This window comes from Limulus polyphemus, unplaced genomic scaffold (assembly GCF_000517525.1).
Source record: "Limulus polyphemus unplaced genomic scaffold, Limulus_polyphemus-2.1.2 Scaffold0, whole genome shotgun sequence".
Taxonomy (NCBI): Eukaryota; Metazoa; Arthropoda; class Merostomata; order Xiphosura; family Limulidae; genus Limulus; species Limulus polyphemus.
In genome coordinates, this window is record NW_013665610.1 from 4727253 (window position 1) to 4753880 (window position 26628).

The following is a 26628-nucleotide window of genomic DNA, read 5'->3' on the forward strand; positions in this document are numbered from 1 at the left end:
GACAAACAACGTTCATTGAATATCTTGCTAGTGATATATGAGTTCACGTTCCTGAGGTGAAACAGCTAATATATTGAATCAACCACTAGAATGCTCCGTAGTCGAATATAAGAACGATGCGATGCTAAAACTAATATCAGTGGTACTGCCAACCATTTTCTAAATGAAGTTGATGTTGTGATTACTTCCAGTGTGTTCCGCGTCATCCCCCATTCCCGGAAGTAATTTCACTTTAGAATGCTTGAATCTCTTGCCATTAAGCTAAAAGAAAATCAGCTCTTAGCCAGAAGATGAGCGAAGTATCACTACATCTTCAGTTGTGAAATATAAAGGACAGAAAATAACATGGATAATTTCATCAGTTGAATATGTTGAACTTACATATGTGAACATGTTCAGGGGACAAGCAAAAATATTATCAAATAAAAGCAACTACATTCTAAACATAGAAGAAAGGGTAATTCCGAGGAAGTGCAATTTAGTACAACTAATTATAATTTCATTTTTCTCATATAAAACAATTTAATGTCTTGAGTTGAAAATAATTCACTTGCGCTGATTTTACGTATAATATATAACTGAATTTAATAAAATTATATTTTAACCTATATAAATATATAGTACATTATTTTACTTTCGTTGTTTTTATATGTTATTAGGAATAACTAACGACCTCCCCACAACTGGCAGCAGACGATGAATGGTAAGTTTAGATATTGGCTTGAGAACTGTATCCCCATTGATGTTCGGGTCCTAGTTTCGTAGATATTTCTTTACCAGAGCAGGTTTTATTATTATCATATTATGGCTTGCAACCAGTTTTATTCGTCAGTCTTGTATATGCGTTTTCTTGTTTTTGGCTTAATTGTTTCGAATTAAAAAATAATAAAGTACAAGACAGAGAAATACTGTTGAGTTACGCTCTCTTTTCTTTAATTACTATAACCGTTGAGATATCTGTAGACACACATATATATATAGCTAACAACTCAACAACAAAGTAATACTATCAAATAAAACCGAACTGATATGCTTAAAATGACGTGACTTCTTCAGATTTTCTTTTTCATTAAAAAAAAGTTTTTAAGGCTCAACCATAAAGTTTACGTATACATAGTTTGCTACGGTACAAACTATAAGTTAATATGTCCTCGAAAACTAGAAAGCACAATTTTATGAATTGATATGTTTCCTCTTTCTGTACAGATCTCTTTTAATACCATCAACTCTCCAGCCATAACGAAAACGACTCTAATATACAAGGTTTTGTAAACTGCAATTGTGAGAGAAGCAAAGTATTGAATTCTATCCTGTCTTTGTATATATATTTACCTGAACCTTCAATGGTGGTGGTGATCTTGACTGCTGAGCGAGATCTCTGTAAGATCACAACTTAAACGCATTTGTAAACCCATCACATGGGGATCCAATAAATCACGCCAGTGTTCAGTTACCGTTTTGGTGGCATAATGCAAAAATGTCCTTGGACATTTTATTAAACTGAATTACACATGTGTTAAAACATTAAAGCTGATATTTAGGGGATATTTTTTTCTGTTTGTACATAATATGATCTATTTGGATGATAAGCACTTAGTTTGATAAGGATGATGACATAATATTTATCAATCACGGAGTATGTATAATGAATTATTCCTACTGAGTCGTTTTGAAACGTTAATAGAATAGTTTTATCACAGATGATGTGATGTAGCATGATGATGTTAAGCCCGTATAATTTATCGTGATCACGATGCATACAACACCAGACCTACGCTTATTTCTCTGTGATCTTGCAACGTTAATAGAACAGTTTTAGCACAGGTGATGTGATGTAACATGACGATGTTAAGCCATTATAATTTATCATGATCACGATGTATACAACACCCGACCTACGCTTGTTTCTACTTCTTCGGCACAGTGGAAACGGGATATATCAGCACAGAGGAATTTTCGTATATGTCTCTTAGGGAATGAGGAGGGGGTTCTCGTTACTACTGAATTTTACGTAACTTCCTGTGATATCAAACGTATGGATAATCACATGTTTAACGTTCTCTGAGACACTTCTATACCATTTATTATCTTACATTATCTGTATAAAAATGTATCGGTATTAGCTACGTCTAAAATACTTATTTTTGCTGAATAATTCAATAAAATTTAATTGCTAGTATTAGATAAGGCATCCATCAAACTTTAAAATCGATATGAAAACAAAACTGAACTACAGCTTAAAACTATCTAAACTTTTGCGATATAGGTAAATCACAATAAAGATAACCATGTTTTTTGTATCAACTTTTAGGTACATTATCTAACCACATTATTTTCAAAAACACGCGTTCCAATCTTTATTGCTTATAAGATTGTTTGTAAGTGTGGGTTGTGTTGCACAAGTATTAAAGGCAGCACCCCCTGATGGAAGATAAATAAGTAAAAGAAAACTAATTTCCTCTTTTATATTTAAGTTAACACTAATTTCCTCTAGGGTTATTAAAAATTCTCCCTTGCGATTCCGTATTAAAGACTGTGTTAAATGTGATATATATATTTGTTTTTGTTTTTTCAGACTTCACTGTCAATGCATTTTGTGTAGAATGGATTCGTGGAAAATGATGACAAAAATGAATAAAAGCAACAGTTTCTTTTCAACAAATAAATACTAAAAATGAATAAAAGCAACAATTTCTTTTCAACAAATAAATACTAAAAATGAATAAAAGTAACAATTTCTTTTCAACAAATATCATAAATACTAAAAAATGAATAAAAGCAACAATTTCTTTTCAACAAATAAATACTAAAAAACGAATAAAAGTAACTATTTTTTTTCAACAAATAAATACTAAAAATGAATAAAAGCAACAATTTATTTTCAACAAATAAATACTAAAAAACGAATTAAAGCAACCATTTCTTTTCAATAAACAAATACTTATTTACACTTGGATATGGCTTAACAATTTGAATTATAAAAAACTTATAAAGTAACGAAAAATATAACATTAGATGTCAACCACACTATGCCTGCTATGTTCAGTACCGACGAGGTTTTACGCTCAATACCAATGCGCATCAGGTGGTTGAGAAACGACGAACATAGAACTGGTTGAGACGCTACTTATATCATCAGTTACTTGAACAACAGTTGACCACAGCGTCAACGAGAGAAGACTACATTAGTAATTATCATAACTTATGAAAGTTAAGTAAAATGTAACAATATGTCAACCAAACTATATCTTCTGTATCCAGTGCCGACGAGCCCTTTCGCTCATCAAGCCATCTGGGATATGACTGATATAAAAGTGGTCGAGACGAAATGTATATCATTATAACTTCCACTGTTTTGCAAAAAGATTTAATATAATTTAGTGTAACTCATTGTAGTATGAAGTATCCTAGCGTTACTTAAATAATGATAAACAGACTGTATAATACTATTTACAAGCTTGAAGATTATACGTAGCAAGGCCTTAAAATATTTCATAACAATAGAATTTAACAGGACAGTGTTTTTGTGTCATTTGATAAATGTATATAAATATACATTGTAGATGAATATATTCCATTTGATAAATTCATATAAACATAAATTGTCAATGAACATATTCCAGTTAATAAATGTACATTGTAGATGAATATATTCCATTTGATAATTGTATATAAATATACATTGTAGATGAATATATTCCAGTTGATAAATGTATATAAATATACATTGTAGATGAACATATTCCAGTTGATAAATGTATATAAATATACATTGTATGATGAATATATTCCAGTTGATAAATGTATATAAATATACATTGTAGATGAACATGTTCCAGTTAATAAATGTATATAAATGTACATTATAGATGAATATATTCCAATTAATAAATGTATATAAATATACATTGTATATGAATATATTCCAGTTAATAAATGTATATAAATATACATTATAGATGAATATATTCCAATTAATAAATGTATATAAATATACATTGTATATGAATATATTCCAGTTAATAAATGTATATAAATATACATTGTAGATGAACATATTCTATTTCATTTTGCTCAGATTTTCAAGAACAGTTATAATTTTGCTAAGTAACCAATCGAGATCGATTGATTAAGTTGTAGAATTTCTTTAAAAAAACAATAAATAACCATGCGAACAAAAGGATATTCCCGATCAATCAAACTTTCCTTAAATATATATATATTTCAACACATAATTGTTGTTATTGTCGAAAATGCCTTGTTCCCATCAAAAATAATGTCACGGGTCAAAATGTTTTTGTGGACGACAGATTGCGGAAGTTGTTTTCTTTTAAATGACTAGTAGTCTTTTTCTTTCTATGCTGATTTGCGCTGAGTAAACATGCTTGTTTACACCCACCGAGGTCTATATCTGACTGGCTTGCATTTGCGGTGAGGCCGGGCGTGGTCGAGTGATTAGCGTAACGAACTGTGGAGCTGGAGTTCAGTTGTGCGGTCACCTATACCGCAGAAATAATCATGCTCTGCACTTTAGGACAGTGGGTGCATTGTAAGAATGACGATCAACTCCCCTATTCGGTGTCACAATAGAAGCCCAAGAGTTAACAGTGGGTGTCGTTGAATAACTGCTTTCTTTCTAACTTGTCATTTCAAAATGAGGGAAGGCTAGCGCAGGTAGCCCTCGTGTAGCTTTGCCTAAAATTCATCAACAAACACGCATTTGTGACATATTCAAAACCTGAAGAAACAAGTAATTAACAGATATACTACATGCTCCCAGGTGGCTCAGCGGTAAGTCTGGGGGCTTATAATGCTACAAATCGACTTTCGATGCCCACGGTGGGCACAGCACATATAGCCCATTGTGCAGCCTTGTGCTTAACCACAAAGAAACAGAAAAACAACATAAAAATATCAGTTTACGTGACTTCATGTAATATGAATCACAATCACTTTGTCCTAGTTTAATAATCTATCCTACAGATTTGAATTTAACAAATATCAAAACAACATGACTGTCTTTACAGATAAATAATCAACCGGTGAATATCGTAATGTTTGTAAAAATGCACGACTTGAAAACAATTAAATACTTATGTATTTGGTTGGGAAACGTGTATATGCTGCTCTTCGTGACAATTTTTACTGAACGAATACGTGCGTGTTGACGTAGAAAATAATCTTTTCTGACTAATTTGTCTAGCCTGATATTGAAAATTAGCTTCTCCTGGCTATCCTGCCTATTATGTTAATGAAGATAATCTTCTTTTGACTAACCAGTGTACGTGCATCTGTTGGAAAACAATCTCCTATGATTAACGTACGTATATGCTACTGATGGGGGCAATTTTACTCTGCATAACGTGTAAATATACTACTTTGGAATGCATACTGTTTTCTTGACTAACGTGCATATACTGCTATTGTAATTTTTTTCATCGTTGTTAAATATAGTTTTTTCTTTTGTGTATAAAAAGAATCTTACTTGACCATAACGTGAATTTGAGGAAATGTGGGGCGAGCCGAATTTTGTTGATCTTGAGCTGACTTCAGAGACTGGCAACAGACGTGCACAAGACTTTCAAATCATCAAACGTGTCATTCTTTTCTTTGCTGTTAAATAATGTTTTTTTGACTAAATTATGCGCCCTTCTGTTGAAGACACGTTTACTTGACTAATTTATACGTTCTTCTGTTGAAGACACGTTTACTTGACTAATTTATACGTTATTCTGTTGAAGACAAATTTGCTTGACTAACTTATACGTGTTTCTGTCGAAGACCGGTTTACTTGAGTAACTTATATGTTCTTCTGTTGAAGACACGTTTACTTGACTAAATTATACGCCCTTCTGTTGAAGACACGTTTACTTGACTAATTTATACGTGTTTCTGTCAAAGACCCGTTTACTTGAGTAACTTATATGTTCTTCTGTTGAATACACGTTTACTTAATTAATTTATAGGTACTTCTGTTAAAAACAGGCTTACTTGACTAACTTATCCATGCTTCTGTTGGAGACACATTTACTTGACTAACTCATACGTACTTCCGTTGAAGACTCGTTTAATTGACTAACTTATATGCATTTCTGTAAAAAATATTAAACATTTTCTTGACTATTTGACTAAATTATATTTAACTTATTCTGTTTAAGATATTGGCACTTCCTTGATTAGTATGTAAATGCTGTTATCATGAACCCCGATAGTGGTTCATAATAGGGGTTGTAAGGAATTACACAAAACCTTAAAAGAACTTCAGGCAAAATGCACCTTAAACAGTAAAGATTCATCTTAAACAACACTTTACAACTTTTACTATTGACTGCTAAGACTTTACACTTACAAAAATGAACAAAAAAAAAGCACGCATGTTAGACTTATAAACAAGGAAGAGAAAATCCGCTCAAAACGGCCCGTTTGCAATGTTTATTCTTATTATTATTCTCTGGCCAGACTACAACAAAAACATCTTGGTGTATTACGCCCAAACCTAATTCGATTTGTTTCTTCTATATTTGACATAAACTAAAAAAAAACAAAAAAACATCATAATTCTAGTATAAACGATCTTATCATTACCCCTTGAAGTTATATTTCTTAGAAATATCTGATGTTCCTTTAAAAAGCTTAAGTACAGGGTGAAACAGGAATTACCAATCAGTAACAGATGAACATTAGATGACTGTAACATGCGAATATTAAATGCTTTGTACAGTATACAATCGATGTCTTTAGGAAGCCAACCCATATATCATGTATGGAGTGAATGAGTAAAAAAATCAATACATATAATATTAAATTTTATTACACACATTCGTAAAATAATTACTTTAAACGACATGAAAGTTTATTTAAAGCGATGTTTTAGATGTACATGTTTTATTTGAAAAGGCTGCTTTTATCCTGGTAAAATTATATACACGCTTAGCTTGGGTTATGACATAGTCTAGATATACATGTGCCCATTGCTATGTATTATGTATCGAAAATTTAGTTACACAGAAACTATAAATGTTTCTTATATTCTCAAACAAATTTTCGTGAAAATCTCCAGCTAGAGATTAACATTTTACATCTCGAAGTAATGTGGTCAAACAGTCAAAGCTAGAGTAAATCATCATGAACCGTATTAGCTAGCTACTAGCTATGTATGTTATCATTATAATGTATAAAGTTATCTATCATATCAAGTATTACTTTACTCAAATTACAAATACCTATTTTGAGTTCACCAAATGTAGCTCTAGGTAACAGCATAGAGCCAAAATAGTTTGAGTAAATAATGTCTGCAGTATCTCCAGCCTTGTTTGCTTACTTTTTTTTACAATCCTATTTGCTTGTTTTCAAATTCCCAATTTAATATTTATCTTCTACAAAATAATCTCCTCTTTTCAAATGTGTTAATATATATATATATATATGTTGTTGTCCAAGTGGCCATTGAGGATAGTGTTGATGAGCAGTATTGTCTTAAAAAGTGCGCTTAAAATGACTGAGTAACGGACGCTTATATTATAACGAATAACGACATTTTACGGACTTACTGACAAAACACAAACTACGTATGACATGAATTTACATTGTGATAACAATATATAGAATGAGTAATGCCATTTTGATTAATATTAGCTGCACTTAGATTAAGTAACGTTGTTTTAGTTTCACATATTATATGCAAACTGGTTAAAATCCCTTTATTTCCAATAATTATAAACATACTGAGTAACTTCGCCTTATTTTCTGTTAATTAATTTAATAACCTTCCTTTATTTTCCATTAATTAATTTGATAGCCTTCCTTTATTTTCCATTAATTAATTTGATAGCCTTCCTTTATTTTCCGTTAATTAATTTGATAGCCTTCCTTTATTTTCCGTTAATTAATTTGATAGCCTTCCTTTATTTTCCATTAATTAATTTGATAGTCTTCCTTTATATTCCATTAACTGCAAAGATACCGAATAATGTTTCTCTACTTCACATTAACTAAAGAAAATAACGCAACAGTGCCACAGTTTGAAGAACAGAGAAAGTTAGCTAAGTTTTTGTTGGTTTTGGGCTGACTTCAGAATGGCAACAACCATGATATTTCTCAAATCGTTAAACGTATTTCGTCATAAGCTTTACGCATTAAAGTTACAAATTCCATTTTAAATATCTCTCGTTTTCCTTTATTAAACAACTTTACTATAAACGTTCTGTTGATGACGTATTTCAGTTGCAAGAGCATGTAAGTAATTTATTACTTTATTTGAACAGAAAACATTCAGATTTTAAATTCATATTAGAACATGAACAAGAGAAACATATATAATTAGCATTTTAAGATATTATATATATATATATATGCAAACTGTGGACGATGTCTCATCTTTCATGGAATATATACAAACTTTATAATGCCGTACTATTTTACATTAACTATATATATAGCAATTACATGTGTAATTTTAATTAATTACACACAGACTGTGTTACAACTTATTATTTTTAATTAACCATATGCAAATTGTGTGACGACGTTTTATGTTTTCGTCATCAATATACAAAATCATGAATAATGTTTATTTTTTCACTAACCTTATACAGACTTGTTAACGTTGTGTCACTGTCATTAGACCACTAAACTGTGTTTTTACTTTCATTTATCAATATTAAAACTAATTAGGGTTGGGCTACTTTTCCGTTAACTCGTGCAAAACGGTTTTGTTTCGATTAATCTGTTCTAAATTGTCTTTAAAATATCGACTAAAATAAATAACACATAAAGTTATTATACTGCATTTTTTATATAGAAGCAAACATTTATTTGCAATTAAAATGTATATAAGGTCTTCACGACGGATGCATGATTTTATTTTCGTATAATAAATCATTCTCCAAACATTTAACATGCTTCATATTCATTATTGGAATAAACGAAATTTAAATGTGTGCCACGAAATCCGTTTTGAATTTACGTTTCTGTTTTGTGATGGTATGCCTGCGGTGTTTGTACTCGTATCTCCACTTAACACCGTATAGAGGGTTTGGGTTTATCAGATTATAAAATGTTTCTAAGTTTAAATACTAAAATAAACATACAAGCATCATGCTACTATCTCATTTGGACAGTATGACGTCATAATATAATATTTAAATTAAGAAAAGTGCCCTTAAAATAAACTTTATAGTAAAGGAAGGTCAAGTGTGAACCTTTTATAAAACCCGATTTTATTTCTTACAATACTGTTCGGGCCCGGCATGGCCAGATGGTTAAGGCGCTCGACTCGCAATCTGAGGGTCGCGGGTTCGAATCCCCGTCCCACCAAACATGCTCGCCCTTTCAGCCGTGGGGGCGTTATAATGTGACGGTCAATCCCACTATTCGTTGGTAAAAGAGTAGCCCAAGAGTTGGCGGTGGGTGGTGAGGACTAGCTGCCTTCCCTCTAGTCTTACACTGCTAAATTAGGGACGGCTAGCGCAGATAGCCCTCGTGTAGCTTTGCGCGAAATTCAAAAAACAAACAAATACAATACTGTTCTATATCATGATGCAGTTGAATTAGGAGGAATCGTTTCTACTTCTTGAAACGTATAAATGTTCTATGCATCCCATCAAAGTCTAATATAGTTGTGGCTGTTGGATACATATTATACAATCACTGAGTTTAAGATTAATACAATCTACATAATAAAAGCCCATGCTAGGGATAATTGAAATAAAGTAGTTAAACAATGTAGTTTAATTACTTCGTTTGAAAATAGGCCAATAAATGTTAAAATTAGGGCAATGGTCAGGATGATTATTTGTTTTATTGATCTGTTTTCTTTCATTAAGCTAACTGCAAGAGCATAACAAGTGACGAGACTATTGTCTTGTTTCTTAACTCCAGATTGTTAAACCCTGTCAAGATAAAGTATATGCATAAGATCTGTTGTAATAACGAAATCTAATGAGTGATATTGTAAAGTTGGCAGAAAGTCTTCCAATAGACATTGGTATAATAAGATGAAAATATAAACTATTCTGTTAACTTCATTAAAAGCTCTAGCATAAGATATCAGTTGTTGTTTTTTGCTGTTAAGCACAAAACTACACAACGTGCTATCTGTGCTGTGCCCACCACGGATATCAAAACCAGGTTTCTAGCATTATAAGCCTTCAGACTTACCCTGAGCCTCGGGGGGTTGGGCTAAGATATCAGACTTGTGTGAATTATTTAGTTAGTTAGTTATATGTATTTGTTTGTTTTAGAAGTATATAGTAAGCCATATAGAAAAAAGAAAATGGTAATATTTGGTTGTCTCATTTTAGAGAAAAGAGAAAACTCCATCATTGAGTATCTTTAGTTCCAAGTTATGAATGAAGAAAATAACTGACATCCAATCGAACACATTATTCTTTCTTTACATTTTACCCTCACTTAGAACTTATTTAAATGTTCTATTTCACACACACATACAAATGTTTGGGAGTATGTCAGTTTCAAGTAATATATACTAACAATGCGCATATACCGGTGACTTCAATTTGATATGTTTTGTACACCCTCAATCTGTGATTAATTTAAACAGTTATACGTAATAGAAGTCACAAAAGTTGCCGTTACACACTTTTTACCAGTCACGTTGCATTCAGTTAAGATGTAATTTCTTCCGTAGATAAACACGTGACGGACTAGATCAGTAAATGCTACATATGTTTATATATATAAGTAATTAAGTAGATGTGCAAATTCACTAATTTTTTGAGCAGAAAATGACATACCCGGCTCTTCCCTTGGTGAAAGCCTGTCAGATCTGGTGAAAGTCTATAAGTAAAAGTGAACTCTCAGTCCATAATGGGCTTTCTCTTGAAGCTCTCGTAATGCACTTTAAACCTCTTACCTTAAACGTCTTGCAAGTTATTTGAAGAAGTATTTTTTTCTCTTGAAAACGCGGAAAACATGCACAAATTGGCTAAAAATGAACAAAATCTTCGTGAGGATTTTCATTAGCGTTCGTTCTCCAAGAAAATTGTTGTAAGACACGAGAAGTAGATCAGAAGTGAGGAGGTATAGAAGTCTAGTCGAGAAACTTAGCAGAAATGGCAAAACAGTTGCGCTGTTTCATGTTAAAAACAACCTATTTCACAGTAGAGATGTGGTCAAGATTTTTACTGTCTGAAGTTTATACATTTAATGCATTTAATTTAATAGTAATCTTGAGTTTAGCTTCTATGTAAAACTATATTCTACATGAAGAAGTAAGAAGTATCCTAAGAATATTTTAATGATGAAATACTTCTCTAATTCAGGTTTAAGCGCTTATTCTAATCCTAGTATAAACTGGAGGTTAAATGGTGTGAATCAGAAAACAGCGGGAAACTTAAACAGCAGCGATATCTTTATTCTCAACATTATAGCTGAATATTTTATTGCTGTATATTTTAGTTATTATGGGAAAGAAACCAAAATGCTGAAAATTTTATTTACAATCTTTGACTTGTAGAATTTTGTTGTGGTGTGAGTTTCGTTTAAACTCAACTCCTAAAAATAACTACTGCAGTAACGACATACGAGTAATTCAATAAAACATTTTACTTTTTAAAAATATATGGAAAAGTTTAATATGAATTTGCTTGCTTTTGAATTAGTAAGTCAGCATGGCAACTTTGGTCTGGATCTGTCAATTAGTTTAGGAGGAGATGCGTCTACAGACAGACAGAAAGTTTTCTTTGATATTGGATAGTTACCGGTATGTCTTAATATCTATAGCATATATGTGAACGTCTGTGTCCCTATTTTTTGCTCATCTCTGCCTCGTTTAGCTCGCCAGAGCTGGATAAGTCCATATCATGAACATCAGCAATCTACATGAATGTTAACGTGAACTCACCTTTGTATCAGCGTTATGCTTCATTAATCGAAACATTGGTTTAATTTAAAATTAACGTGGTACAATCTTATTGTATACATTAAATTACATTATTAACAGGCGTGACAATCGTATTATGTGTATTATGTTAAATGAATGTCAACATGATCTCCTTTTATGTCTACACGATAAAGTCCTAGTGTGCATTATACCACGTGATGCAATCTTAATCTGAACAGGAGGTATAGTGTGGTTGAAATATTGATATGCATTCTTCTTTACTTTCATTCAGAAGTTCGTATCAATAATTATTATAATTTTGACTAAGAAGTTAGCACACAGGCTCACACACAAAAGCTGTAATGGTTTTCAAACGAGACCCAAAACTCGAGCGCTTTCGAATTGGAGAATAAAGAAGAATAGTGAACTATTCGAAAGCGCTCGAGTTTTGGGTCTCGTTTGAAAACCTATACTTATATGAATATATACAAGACTATCTTGATGTTCGTTTGCTTCGATCCTTCTGTGTACATTATCCCATATTAATTTTAAGTGATGCATTCTTATTGTGCACGTTTTACTATAGAATAATGTTAACATTGTATCTTGACTTTCTCATGACATTTCTTTTACTTTGGCTGAAACGACTTTGATGTCAATGTGATGGAACGTTTTACTGATATGTCGCTTTTACATAAAAATAGTCACGAAAGCCTTCATTTCAATAACTTTTTAAAAAATATGATATTCCTCAAACTTAACGAGTCTACAAAACTATAATTAAAACTACAATTTTGTACCTGTAATAAAGGTTAAACATACAGAATTATGTATAAAGTTTTCTACAAGAGCATTAAACAGAGCAGTGGCTGTGAGAAGGCGAAACCTGAAAGCTGCCAGGTTATACAATTCAAGTGCACTGTAACTTACTTTCAAATATTTCTATATTGTCGAGTATTAAAAGTTCAGGGAATGCTTTCTTCCCTCTACACGACTAGAGAAAGTTTCATTTTATTCACTCTGTGTAAAAATTAGCGATTTTACCTTTTCATTTGTGATTTATTTTCAATATTCTAGTTCATTAAAACACGGAAAATTAACTACGAGTTTTGTCTTCATAGTTCCAACTTGAAAAACGTTTAAATGAACATAAAAAAATAGTACGCATCTCTCTTAAGAGTCCGTTGATTGAGGTATGATTCTGTGATCTGCCTCAATATTATTGATATATATATATATACCATAACCTTGATACCAACGTGTTTCATTCTACACATCTCTCGTGTTCACGTATCTAAGTTATCATGACAAGCGGTTAAAATATTCGTTTATCCACTGATGGCGACAAACTTAAATATCGAGAAAAGTTACTAAATATACTACGATGTGAAGTTGTAAATATAATCTCTAAAATTTCACAAGAAACTAGAAAGTTGAACGGTAAAACTTAATGTTAATCCAACTAAACTTTTAACTTAAGTATTGCTGAAAAAAAGTCGATCGTGTCGTGTTGAGTTACTGCTTTTCCAAAAAAGAAATGTTACTTGTTTGAGCTGACCTGCAAAGTTAAGGTTAAGTTTATAATGACACACACAAAATAAAATATATTTTGATATCAAGTGTCCATGTTTACTGCACTGTTTTATATAGTTAGTTTCACGCTCAACAACACCATTCTACCTGTCATTGATTGGGCAACTAATTAGTTATGTTCCTGTGATTAGAAATGATGGATTTCAGTCAATGAATTCTGTTTCCGACCAAACAGCGGACAGTTAAACTAAACCTAAAAACAGTCACTTCTAATTACAATTTGGTTTAGAATCTTACATGGCTTATCTGCGGACTCTAATTAATAATTATTTAAAATCCAGTTTCAATGAATTATCAACCGTATCGAATGGTCTGAAATGTTTACTTTTGAAATAGTGTTTTTATTTATCTGTTAGAATCTAATCATTGATAGAGTGCACTCAAAGATATGATAACTAGTATATATAAAGTTTTAACAACAATAAACAACTACTATTTTTCTAATGTTAATTATATACAGAAGAATACCTAAAATTTCATGTCAAGGAAAAATAGATTACACGGTGCATAGACAAGCTAAATGACATACAGTTCTTATCTTTTATTTTCCAGTTAACGATAAGTGAGTGGTTCATTAAGAAAAATCCAAGTAGTGTATAAAAAAACGTAACAAGTGTGTGTGTGTGTGTGTCGTGTATATTGAATTTTATAAAGACATATATAGTCTTTAAAAGATAATAGGGTTCTATCTATACTTTTAAGTTTAAGTAAAAATTTATTAAGTTAACATCGGTTGATTGTTAGTTTATAAACCCGCACCAATTCCAGTTCTATAACTACGTAAAAGTTTGCATTTTCGTGTCCATAATGTATTCACCAGTTGCTGAAAATTAATAACAACTAATTCCTTAGAACATTATATGTATGTATAATAACACATTACACATATATGAAAAACCTTTATTACTATTGTAACTTAACTTGAAATATATTAGGCCTAGAACCGAAGTAGTATGGTTGTAATTTCAGTTGATCCTGTTTCGTTTTGCTGTCTGTTTTTCTGCTTATGTCGTTGAAATTTATGCTCGTTTAAATACTTATAAAAGGTGTAAAAAACATAAAATGAAACATATATACGTGTGTGTCATCACTATAGTAATGTCAAAATATTGACTGTATTTCGGTTGATTATGTACTGCATGGACTTGACATATACAATAGATAAATTGATAATAACATGCAAATTCATAAAGACAATGGAACGGCTTGTATATAATACATAGTAAAATGTATATTATACCATTGTAAATGTTTGTTTTGTTTATTAAATGAACATTTGTGCAGAAAATTAAAGACCCAATATAGAAAACACAGAGGAATAGAGCTGTGAATTACTGTTGTTGCAGTTATCAAAATCTTTACTAAGTATTTCTATAATGTTTAATCTTAAAATTCATTTGTGAGTTAATTAAGACGTTATTATTCACAAAAAAACTAAAGAATTAACCCATGCCACGGTATAATAAGTGTGAGAAAATATAATAACAACAAACTATGCAACAGTGGCTTCAAACTTTAAAAGGAAGTTGTATACAGAAGGGGATTATAAGTTAAGTTACATTTTATTATAAAGATGATCCATTATATGTGTGTGTGTGTGTGTTGTAGCATCCATCACCTTGAGTTGGCTGACTTGAATACCGTAAGTCTTGGTATAGTAACTGGAAACTGTCGACGGTGTACAAGGGCTATTCTGTTTTAGCAGTTTTGCCAGAGAAAGGAAATAAAAAATAACATCCTGAAATAGGGTACATTTCCACTTTTTTGTATAATTTAACGACAATAGTATTCAGTTAATTAAATGAGCAGGGTATGCAGCTAGCATCTAATGAGGTCATTAGGGATTTAATAAAGAAAAAGAAAAAGGAGGAACACTATCTTACATTGTCCTTTATACAATCTTTGCTTCTTTAACTGGTACTATCAGCTAGTTGTATTGTGAGTTTCTTCAGCTCACGTACTTGAAGATGTAGCAAGAAGAAGAGTAGCTGCTGAAGTTTCAACCAAAATCTTATACATATATATTAATACTTAGGCCTTAGGTTGAGGGAAACTAATTACTGAACTTTCACAGGAAATTGTCATTTGGATTTAAATACACACAGTATACATATATCTACATCAAATTAGTTTTGTCTATTTTACACGTTTTGTTTCTTAACCTAACTCCAATATTTTAGACCCGAAACTGAAACTAACGTTTTGTGTTTGTGTGTGTGGTGAGGTTGTGTTAAAAGATAACATAACAGCTTTCATTACTTACAGGGTTTAAAATAATGTGGCACTTAAACTGTAACTTGTAAGCTTGTGACACCATATTTATTACTTTGTTCGTGAATTGAAATTGACCTTTACAAAAGAATTGCGTGCACAGTAAAAATGCTTTAGTTATATATATGTCAATCATAGTACGAGAAGTTGAGTTGAAACATCACATTTGGTTATTATGTAACTGTTTTTTATCAGTAAGGCATATGTTTGCAATGCCTATTAACAATACTTTATATATATATGATTTTAGTCTATGTTTTCATTGAACACCAAATTTCAGGGTTTTCTTTACGATTAAGATTTCCTCGAACCTCTGAGTATATAAATGCAAACTGCCAGAAACAATCCTCCTTAGCTTCAGGAATTAAATGTGAGTATAAAACACGACAACTCTTCAACATAAAATAAAAAAAAAGATATATCCGTGCTTTTGGTGTGAGGAAAGAAAAATAGATTTGTTGAAACTCTTCTGGCACAGCCTTAAGCAGATAGTTTATTGACATAGCAAATTCATTATTCAGTACCTGGTGAGATTACAATTAGTCACCCAGACACATTGCATTCGTTATCAAAGAAAATATATAAAATTATGAATTTTATAGATTAAATAAACCACTTAACTATTCATATGATAAACACTTACACGAGGAGAACCTATCTTAAAATATTCCTTCATTGATAACAGTAACTGAATGTCAGGTGTAGCAATTTGTAATCAAAACGCCAAAAACGTTAGCTTAGTGGATCAAAAAAAAAAGTATCTGATGCTTTGATATCTAGAACGCATGCGCTAACTTTCAAAGTATTAATGACTGCGCTATATACTAGTGAAGTATTTCAACCAGTTTTGTACTGGTTCAGTTATGATTCAATGATTTTATCAAAGTTAGTCACTCAAGCAATAAGTTATCAAAGTAAGTCACTGAAACGTGATTTTGTCAAAGTCATTCAAACAGTAACTTATCAAAGTCAGTCACGCAAACATGAAGTTGCATAGCAAAATTATTCGTGCTAATAAAAGAAATATAATGAGTAGACTCTAAGCTTTTCTCATTTCCGGTTGTTCTAACAGAAAATACTGGCTTTGATTATTAAAATGTTCTTTGTGTTTGTTTAAAGTGCTATAGACTTAATCATAAAAATATAAAAGAAGTTGATAATTTATGCCTTTATGTTGGTACTGTGAAATCAATAATAACTACAAGGAGAAAGTCCCAGTATTATAGCTTGATATTGGTATTGTAAAATCATTATCAACAACAAAGAGAAAGACCCAACGTTATAGTTTGATACTATTGAAACTATAACAATTGGTCTTTCTTCTTGTTGTATTTTATACTGATTTTAAAGAATACCGGTACTTTAAAATAAGTATAAACAACAACAAAGAGAAAGACTAAATGTTATAGTTTGATACTGTTACTTTAAAATCAGTATAAAATACAACAAGAAGAAAGACCAATTGTTATAGTTTGGTATTGGTACTTTAAAATAAGTATAAACAACAACAAAAAGAAAGACCCAATGTTATAGTTTGATACTGTTACTTTAAAATCAGTATAAAATACAACAAGAAGAAAGACCGATTGTTATAGTTTGATGTTGTTACTTTACAATCAGTATAAACAACAACAAGAAGAAAGACCAATTGTTATAGTTTGGTATTGGTACATTAAAATAAGTATAAACAACAACAAAAAGAAAGACCCAATGTTATAATATGATATTGGCTTTAAGATTAGTACCAACAACAACAATGAGAATTTATTGATGCAGTACTTTGAAATCAACTGTAGTTTCTATATATATATAATATTGATATTTCGAACAAAATATGTTTTCTACTAAACTGTAGTTGAACATTCGTAGCAAAATTATCCCATTAGGAGCGCTTGGTCATGCATGGGTTATGCGATTTATAAAATAAAATCTAAGGGATTTCAGTTGCTAATGGCAAGTGTATGAAATGTTTTAATGTTAATCATAATTTAACTTTTAAGTTCAGATTATAATTGCATAACTAATCTTTTCGAATCATACTAGTTATAGGTGTTTCACAAAAATTACTTTGATAACATGAACTTCAGATTACTTACACGTATCAAAACAAACATTATGAGGACAAAAGTGACTAAAACAACAACAATAGTAGATAATTCTATAAATAATAAATAAACTTAGGATATAGATTGGAAGTCAAAAAGTAGCTAATAATTAATAATGCGAAATTATATAAGAAACTGAGAATTAAAATTAAACCATACAGTGAATAAAATTCGTTGAAATCATTAGTTGTTTTTCCTCGCTGTTAAGTAAAAAATATTTCAGTTGTTATCTCAAAAATACTTCAAGGAGTTCAGCCAATTTGTTTGTTTGTAGTTAAGAACAAAGTTACACAAAGGGCGATCGGAGCGAGCTCTGCTCACCGTGGGTATCGAAACCTGGTTTCTAGCGCTGAAAGTCCATTGGGGGGGAGGGCAACCAGTTTGTAAGATATTTTGACCATACGCTTGGCTACAGTGTAAAATAATCTTCATAACTCTTGAAAACTAATCATAAAAATAGTGATAATGAAAATGTTATCCAAAATTTCTGTGTTTAATATTTGGGAAGAAAACTTCGAAGTGTATTAGCAGTGATCGAATTCAATACAATTTGTCACAAGATTTTTGAAAATATTTCTGTGTTTTCCAAGATCACCAAATGGCCCGAAATAGATTAAATGTAATTACCCTTCTATTCACATACTCTTCTACCTTCTCATGTGTTTGTAAAAAGCGTTTAAAAATAACGTTCCATTGTCTGAATGGTTGAAGGAATATCACACAGATAAGTGCCGATTTACTGCTGTTACACTGAGAACCTTCGTTTTTTTTTTGTTTTTTTCATCTTACCATTCATTATCTAATCAAATACGTACTTTAACTAGTTTTATAATGTTGCATCACAACGTCACTAGACTTTAACTTATCAGCATACTTTTACTGTTTTGTAATAGACAATACACTACTAAAGCTTGGCTATCATTTTATACATGATATATGAAACAAATGTTTCACAGTAATCCTATGAAAATATCATTATTTTAATATACTACTACACTAAACGTTTGATACAGAGGAATTTGGCATTTAAAACTCTATCAATGGCGTGTTCTTTTGAGATACTACAATGACATCAGCTTTGCCCTTAATACAATGTTCATTCATATTCAAATACTCACACACACACTTTAACTTGCTTTCAAATTATTTTTATTCCATATATTTAGATTGGTGGAGACAGCCTTTGTTGAGCCTAATATTTTAAGAGGAAATCAAATGGACTGGTCTATAGATCTAACAACACATTCGAGTGTTGAGTCATCTCCTGCCAAGTACATCAGTGTTAAGACCGAGAAATCATGACAGTCAATAAGTATAAAAACTATTTTCTTTATGTTTAAAAAAATCAGAAAACATTCTGAATGGAGTAAAACAAAACATGTTCTATCATAATTCTGGGTGAGTAATAAGTAATATTTTCAGAGAATTAAGGTTAATTTACATTGTTAAATGTGGTTAGAAATATAACTATTGTTCTATGTCTGGGTGTCGTAGTGTCAAAGATGAAAAGACAAAAATATATAGTACTATCAGGTTGGATAATACCGTTCTTTGTTTAAAACAATAATCGTTAATCACGGTACGATCAGAAGTCGGGTATGTAACAGTAAAGAAATTGTTTCAGAACATTTCCAAGCCTGATAAAAGGTAGAAATAACGACTAGAAACAGTTTCTATCATTATCGAAACTAAAAACCTCTAGTTCTGGGGGGCGGGGGTAACATACCCATAATTTATAAAATTATGCTCATGTGATAGGCTGGTAAACACTATAAGGAGCATTATTTACTGAAAACAAACAGTCATATGTGTACTTCTTTCGTGTTGTCGTATTATGTGTTAAGGGTAAATAGGTGCCTTACGGTGCAATTCTATTAACTGAAAAATGGGTGTAAAACTTTTGGGGAATACAAGATAAGTTAAGGGAACTTATCTGATGAACAATTTTCACCATCGAACAGTTCCCACAACTATTGGCTGTGTCAGCCATATTCCTTACTAGGCGGAAATAACTCTTGGCATTTGTAGTTACGGAAACTTTGTTCACAGCCCTCCCAAAAATAAAAGATGATGGTGATTTTAGTCCACCCCTTTCCTTCTCTTCGCTTTCCTTTTATAGAGGATAAAACATAACAATTGCTTATATGCCCCCCAAATAATTAAATAAAGAGAGACTGTCTACAAACAAAAATGTGTGTATGAAATATCAAGACAAAGTATAAAACAAAGAAAAAATAAAATAACTGATAAAATCAAACAAAAACAAATATTTGTAATGTTCCACATTAACATGGCTTATAATTAGGTCTCGAATAGTTAAATGTAAATCCATATAAAACATCTGTTCACTAAATGTATGGAGCTTAACATTAATACTTTTTACCATTCAATTCATACCACTATCAGCAAAAGCCTCCCGGGGATACAGCTGTAGGCGATAGAGTTCACAATACTAAATTTTGTGGTTAGATCCCTGTGGTGGGCAGAGCACAGATAGCTAGCTCGTTGTGCAACTTTGTGCTTTACAACAAACAAAATATATCAGCAAAAACAGAATAATGAAACTTTGGGCATATAATCACGACTACCTTCTGCATTCTTGCATGTTTGAGAAAAATGGTTACAGCCAAAACGTTGATTCGCTATGGGTTTGTGAATTTTCAATCTTGCACAAACTTATAAAGTATATAGCCTATATACTTTTTAGCATATAGTGCATGTGAAACGCGACTTATAGCGTGTCTGAAAACTCGAAATGTCTCTTTTGTGGTTATGGTAGCTAAACCAGGTTATTCTGTGTCTCCTCGTTGGTGTACTTATGTAACATTAACCTTTCGTACAAATGGTTTGCTAATTTGGTAGACCGCAGTGTTTTTATGACCGAAAGTTAGCGTTTTGTGAGGATCTGGCTGAATTGGATGATACGTCAATGTCTCATAAATGATTAATTATATTCGTGAAAATTATGGTCTAAGGAATCGCTTGTATCTTTGGTGAACTAAAAACGAAAGGTGATTAAATTTAAGAGGGTTTGAGGATTATATGTATTGTGGTTTGGGGTTTCTGCACGCTTATTTTTGCTTTGTTTTATATATTTAGATATATATATACTTAAGCTCCGCAACAGATTCGAAATTAGAATTTGGCCCATATTTACAAGAAATAAACATATAGTTGCTTTTTTTTAAACATAATCGAACGAACTTTTTGGGATATTGCAAAACAGAAGCGAAAGAGCTTCATTAGCTGTTTGATATATTCTTGGTACATATACCGTTAAGAGTTAATGTGTTAAACAGCTAATAGCAATATTCAAAATAATTAAATACGTGAGTACAATAATTGTAGATTAAAAATCAACTTATTCGTAATCTTTTGTAAGAATTCGTGAAACCCACTGTAATGTTGTTTGATGATATTATGAACTCTGTCATAGTAGAAATTGTTAAGCACTGCTCAAAGGCGCACGTATAGTTATCGTAATTAAACGAGGAAAATATATAGAATTGAATTTAACCAAATATTAACCACCGAACACTAAAATCCAACAAGATGAGTACGAAAATATAAAACTCTACTCAAAGAACATAATCAACGGTCTTCATATCCTATCACAGAATGAATGACCGTTTATTCTGTTCATTCTGTGATAGGATATGAAGACCGTTTATTCCGTTCATTCTGTGATAAGATATGGAAACCGTTTATCTTATTCATTCTGTGATAAGATATGAAGACTGTTTATTCTGTTAATTCTGTAATAGGTTATGAAGACCGTTTATTCCGTTCATTCTGTGATAAGATATGGAAACCGTTCATCTTTTTATATCTTATCACAGAATGAATAGAATAAACGGTCTTCATAACCTATTACAGAATTAACAGAATAAACAGTCTTCATATCTTATCACAGAATGAACAGAATAAACGGTCTTCATATCTTATCACAGAATGAACAGAATAAACGGTCTTTATATCTTACCACAGAATGAATAGAATAAATGGTCTTCATATCCTATCACAGAATCAATAGAATAAACAGTCTTCATATATTATCACAAGTCTGAAGCGTAAACAATGAAAGAACAACAGATTAGTTTATTGCCATCACTAAGTGTTAGAGTAAGTGTTTTGTAGGGATGTTTTAACTCTTTGTTGTTTTTTTTTAGGTGAACAAGGATAACCCAGTTTTAAGTATATGGTTGCTGATCTTCATGTATGCTTTCCAGACAAAACACCTGGTATGTTACACAATTGTTGTAAACGTACAACATTAATCAGTGAATTTAAACTGTACCTAGATTATCTACTATATATTAAATATCATTTCGTTACCAGGAATTATTAAAGATAAATGAAACAGTTCTAAGTTTAAGTGATGTGTTCCTGAATATAACATTATTTGGCATGACATATTTGATGGATTGATAGTATCTAAAAGAGGTTTATTACAATCATGAAGCCACAATTTGACTTGAATATATCTTAATGCTTGGTATATATATTTTCGCACTTTGCTTTCAGTATCTTTCGTTCAGAATGTTAACATAGTTTGCAATATGCTTTGGACTCATGGATATTGCTTAACGTATGTTTTTGTTCGATTTCGTATCTTCAGTCATTCAATAAATGAAATACTTGTGGATAAGTAAAACTGAACTTGATTTAAACTTTCCATTTTGTATTGTGTCCCGATTTGTCTCGCAAGAAAAATTAACTTGTTATTAAATGTCTACCTGAACATGAAATATGATATATTCAGTGACACCTGGTGATACATAAGATGCTTATAGTATCATTTAAGTTTTTGTTATCTTATCTAAGGATCACACGATATAACTTAGAAAAACTGTGCAATAGTAATCTCATGCCCGGTTTATTGAAAAGGCATCTTGGGTTTTCTTTCATTGTTTCAGGTGAAGGACTGTCTTTGAAGAGAGAGAGGATCAAAATACTACACTGACTAGTCAACAGCCCAGATCTCAACCTTATCGAAAACTGCTGGAAGGTAATTAATTAGTAACAAACTGTAAAAGAATAAGCCACGAAGCACCTTGGAATTGTCGGATGCCTTAATCCGCGTGTAGCATTATTAACTTAGTCCTGTCGTTACCTCGTGCACTCTATGCCACGTATAAGAAACAGACTCTGTGACCACATTTTGTAAATTACATTAGTGGAATTATCTTTACATCTATGTTTTCTTACTCAGAGAACATTTTCGTATTTGACAAGTATTTGCTGATCATATGCTGTAATACGTTTGTCATGGATAGTTTGTTTATAAAGATGCATATATGTGTTTGGATGACTGAAATATGACATATCACACGATGTACGTAACGGTTTTACACTAGTTCTGACACTTCAACAATGCACAATCTTGTACAAAAAAATAAAAATAAAAAAAATACAGGAACCAAGAAAAGTGTGAAACAAAAATTGGGTGCTGAAACATTTACTTTTCACCATTGTAAATCAGTACATGTCAATAAAGTAGAGTGAAATTTCGTCTTTATTTCACGTCTACTGCATAGAGTGCATGAATATTACCAACAGTTTTAGCCCTGTGACATGGGGCAGAGTTATCCTGGAATGTGCACTGATAAGCTCCGCCAAAGCGATCCTGAATTGTTGACTTTAATCGGAACTCGAGGATTTCGATGTACTTCTCGACAGGCGTCCTACACCACGGCCAGAGATGTATCTCCATATCACCTGACCTTGTGGATGCTTATAAGTTACATTCAAACACTTTGGATGAAACTCTTCACTACATCGACGTAATATAAAGTGCTTCCCATCAGACCCGTGCATGTTAGTTGCTCCACATTGCTTCAGTCCAATCAGCATGCTCCTTGGCTCATTTGAGCCTCATCTTCCCCATCTTGTTGGAAAGAAGGGATTTCTTTCTTGGCCATTTTGCTGGGATACCACCTGAACACAGAAGAGACTGGACGGTGCGCGCGCGCGGTGACAGTGACCTTTGAAGTTTCCTGCCATGCTCTTTTGAGATCTGTGGACGGATAGCCGACAATTCTGCAGGCTCGTGCGTTTAGAACACGACAGTCAGCTGCTGTGGAAACTTTCTTCCAACCCCTTCCTTTCCGCCACTCCACACAGCCAGTGTCTCTATATCTTTGTTCCCAGCATCTCACATTAGACTGGTTAAATTTAATTATTCTAGCAATATGCCTTGTTGAAAGTTCTTCGTTGTTCAAAGGAAAAATGACTGTTTTTTTCCTTGGAGTTAATCAACTCGTTACCCTTGGGCATGGTAGCATCACTCGCACTTGTAGCAGATAGGCTTCTAAACTGGCTAACACTAAGAACCTCTATTTATAGCCAAAAAACATCTGATGCAATACCGAGACAACATATAAAGCTGCTGATGGAAGAATTATATAGTATTGCGTTATCCATGAAACACTTTTGCACCTATATCCATTAAGGCCTCAAAACAGAAGATGATTCCGAAGGAAATTGTGAACAATTTGTATGTTGCAATAAAGTTTTCCACTACTGTACCCGTAGTAAAATATTTTATTTTAGATTTTAAATCGCCAAGATAATCTTTGTTATAAATTTTAAGATACGTTCAAAATGACAACATATTTATAGGTATTTTAATATTCAGATTGTCTAGATCTCTAGAACATTGAATCTCTTTCGATAAACAAAATGTCTACAAATTTTTCAGTTTGAATATTTGATGCAAATTGGCTTATCTACAGATTCAATAACATATTTATATATGATTCGGTGACATAGTTGTTAATCATCAGTTGAATTATTTGGTTTAATGTTTTCGTGTTTCATAAATAGTCATTAACTTATTAACCACACGTTACTGTTTAACTTAGTTTGTATCAATACAACTTTAATCAGCCTTCCATTAGTTATTTATTCTATTTTTTCTTTCTTTCAGGGCTGAGCACGACTTAATGGTTAGTGTGCCCGAACTGTGAATCCGAAGGTTCATGATTCGCATCTCGTTGCAATAAAAACGTGCTCCGTACCTAGGAACTATGGGTTCACTATAAGAGCGACAAGCAAATCCCATTACTCGATCAGAAAAGTTTTTGGTAGATGCTGTTGACTAGTTGCCTTCCCTCTAGTCTGTCAGATCAAAATTAAGGGCGACTATGTGTAGATAAGACATGTGTAACTTTGCACGAAATTCCAAAACAATCGACCAGTCTTTTATTTTTCCTAATTTAAATACCTACGTGAAGAAAATCTAAACATACTCTGATATGTTGACGCAGTTTGCGTGAAAACTTAACGTGACAACGGTTTAAACAAACACGTTGAAAGTTGAAATTTATCATATCAACCGGTAATTACTTATAGGCTTAAAACTGGCACTATCGAAACATTTAAACGAGTAGCTCCAGTTATACTTAGGTTTTTTAGTGAGTTTCTAATAATTGTTTTCAGTAAATGTTTGCTAATTCTTTTCTAGAACCTAGTTAGTTTCCATGCCTTCTGTCTTGGGCGTAGGAAATAATTAAATATTAATATAGAGCTACGATCACAGATGTGTATGTACGCATGTGTGAGGTGGTGTTTGTTAATAAACGCAAATACAGGTTCCTTTTATCGTAGAAACTTTTGATAATTTTCCTACCTTTACCTATTTGTTATCCCACAAGTAAGGAATGTTTCGATCTTTCATAATTTTCAATACCTTTCTCGAATTTCACGAAAATGAAGTAATATTAAACTCAGTTGAAGTTATCCTTCGGGACGATCTTTATTATTTGATCGCAACACTTCTCAGATGTTCTGGTTGTCAATTCCTCATGAACAATGGTTTGCCCAGTGTTAATGAAATTCCTTCACTTGAGAACAATTTGTTGCAAGTTATTCTTCGTAATGACCTGGATTTTTTATCACAACATGGCTCGAACGTACTAGTTGTCAATTCTTTATAAACAATGGTATACACATTGTTAGTGTAATTCCTTCACGTGAGAACAATTTGTTACAAGTTATTCTTCGTAATGATCTGGATTTTTTTTTATCACAACATGGCTCGAACGTAATAGTTGTCAATTCTTTATAAACAATGGTATACACATTGTTAGTGTAATTCCTTCACGTGAGAACAATTTGTTACAAGTTATTCTTCGTAATGACCTGGATTTTTTTATCACAACATGGCTCGAACGTACTGGTTGTCAATTCTTTATACACAATGGTATACACATTCTTAGTGAAATTCCTTCACATTAGAACAATTTGTTACAAGTTATTCTTCATAACGACCTGGATTATTTGATCGGAACACCACTCAAATGTTCTGTTGTCAATTCCTTATAAAGGAGAACAAAAATTGACTTCTATTAGTAAAACAAACCCACTGTTGTGAATAAATAACACAAGGATTTCTTTATTGTACCTTTAACTCCTAACGATAAAGAGGTACTTCTCAAACGTTAAGGTAAGGACAACACAACAATGCTAACTTTTACATGGTAATTAGTGCCGATATGATATGAATTATAATTTTATTATTCAACTGGTATACATATGAATCCATACACCATTAATTTAAAACAGAAGTACGTCTCCTAATTGCGACATAGTTTCTTTGCTGGTATTCGGATCTCACACCGACTGCTATATTTTAAATAAAAAATATATTATATAAGAAGCCTTTTTGTTCTAGTTGTTTCTCAAGTAATTTTGTTTCATATTTCATTGAGTTATTGCAGACCATGTGAAAAGTCTCTTACCGTTGTGAAGCAGTGTAAATGTTATTTTTCACTAGTTTCTGGTGAAAAATGTCGTTGATTCAGTTTTTCATCACTT

At 31.9% G+C, this 26628-nt stretch overlaps 1 long non-coding RNA gene across 2 annotated transcripts in view; it reads left to right on the forward strand.

Moving 5' to 3' along the window:
- Positions 1 to 25460, forward strand: part of LOC111085718 — a 42292-nt gene extending 16832 nt beyond the window's left edge. The window contains exons 2-4 of one of the 2 annotated variants that reach the window (XR_002610535.1): positions 660 to 703; positions 21981 to 22052; positions 24740 to 25460. This is a non-coding gene — a long non-coding RNA (uncharacterized LOC111085718). Of the gene's footprint in view, positions 1 to 659; positions 704 to 1206; positions 2545 to 21980; positions 22053 to 24739 lie in introns of those variants that run through there. The other variant, XR_002610543.1, reaches the window with a different exon arrangement.
- The last annotated feature ends 1168 nt before the right edge of the window (positions 25461 to 26628 follow it).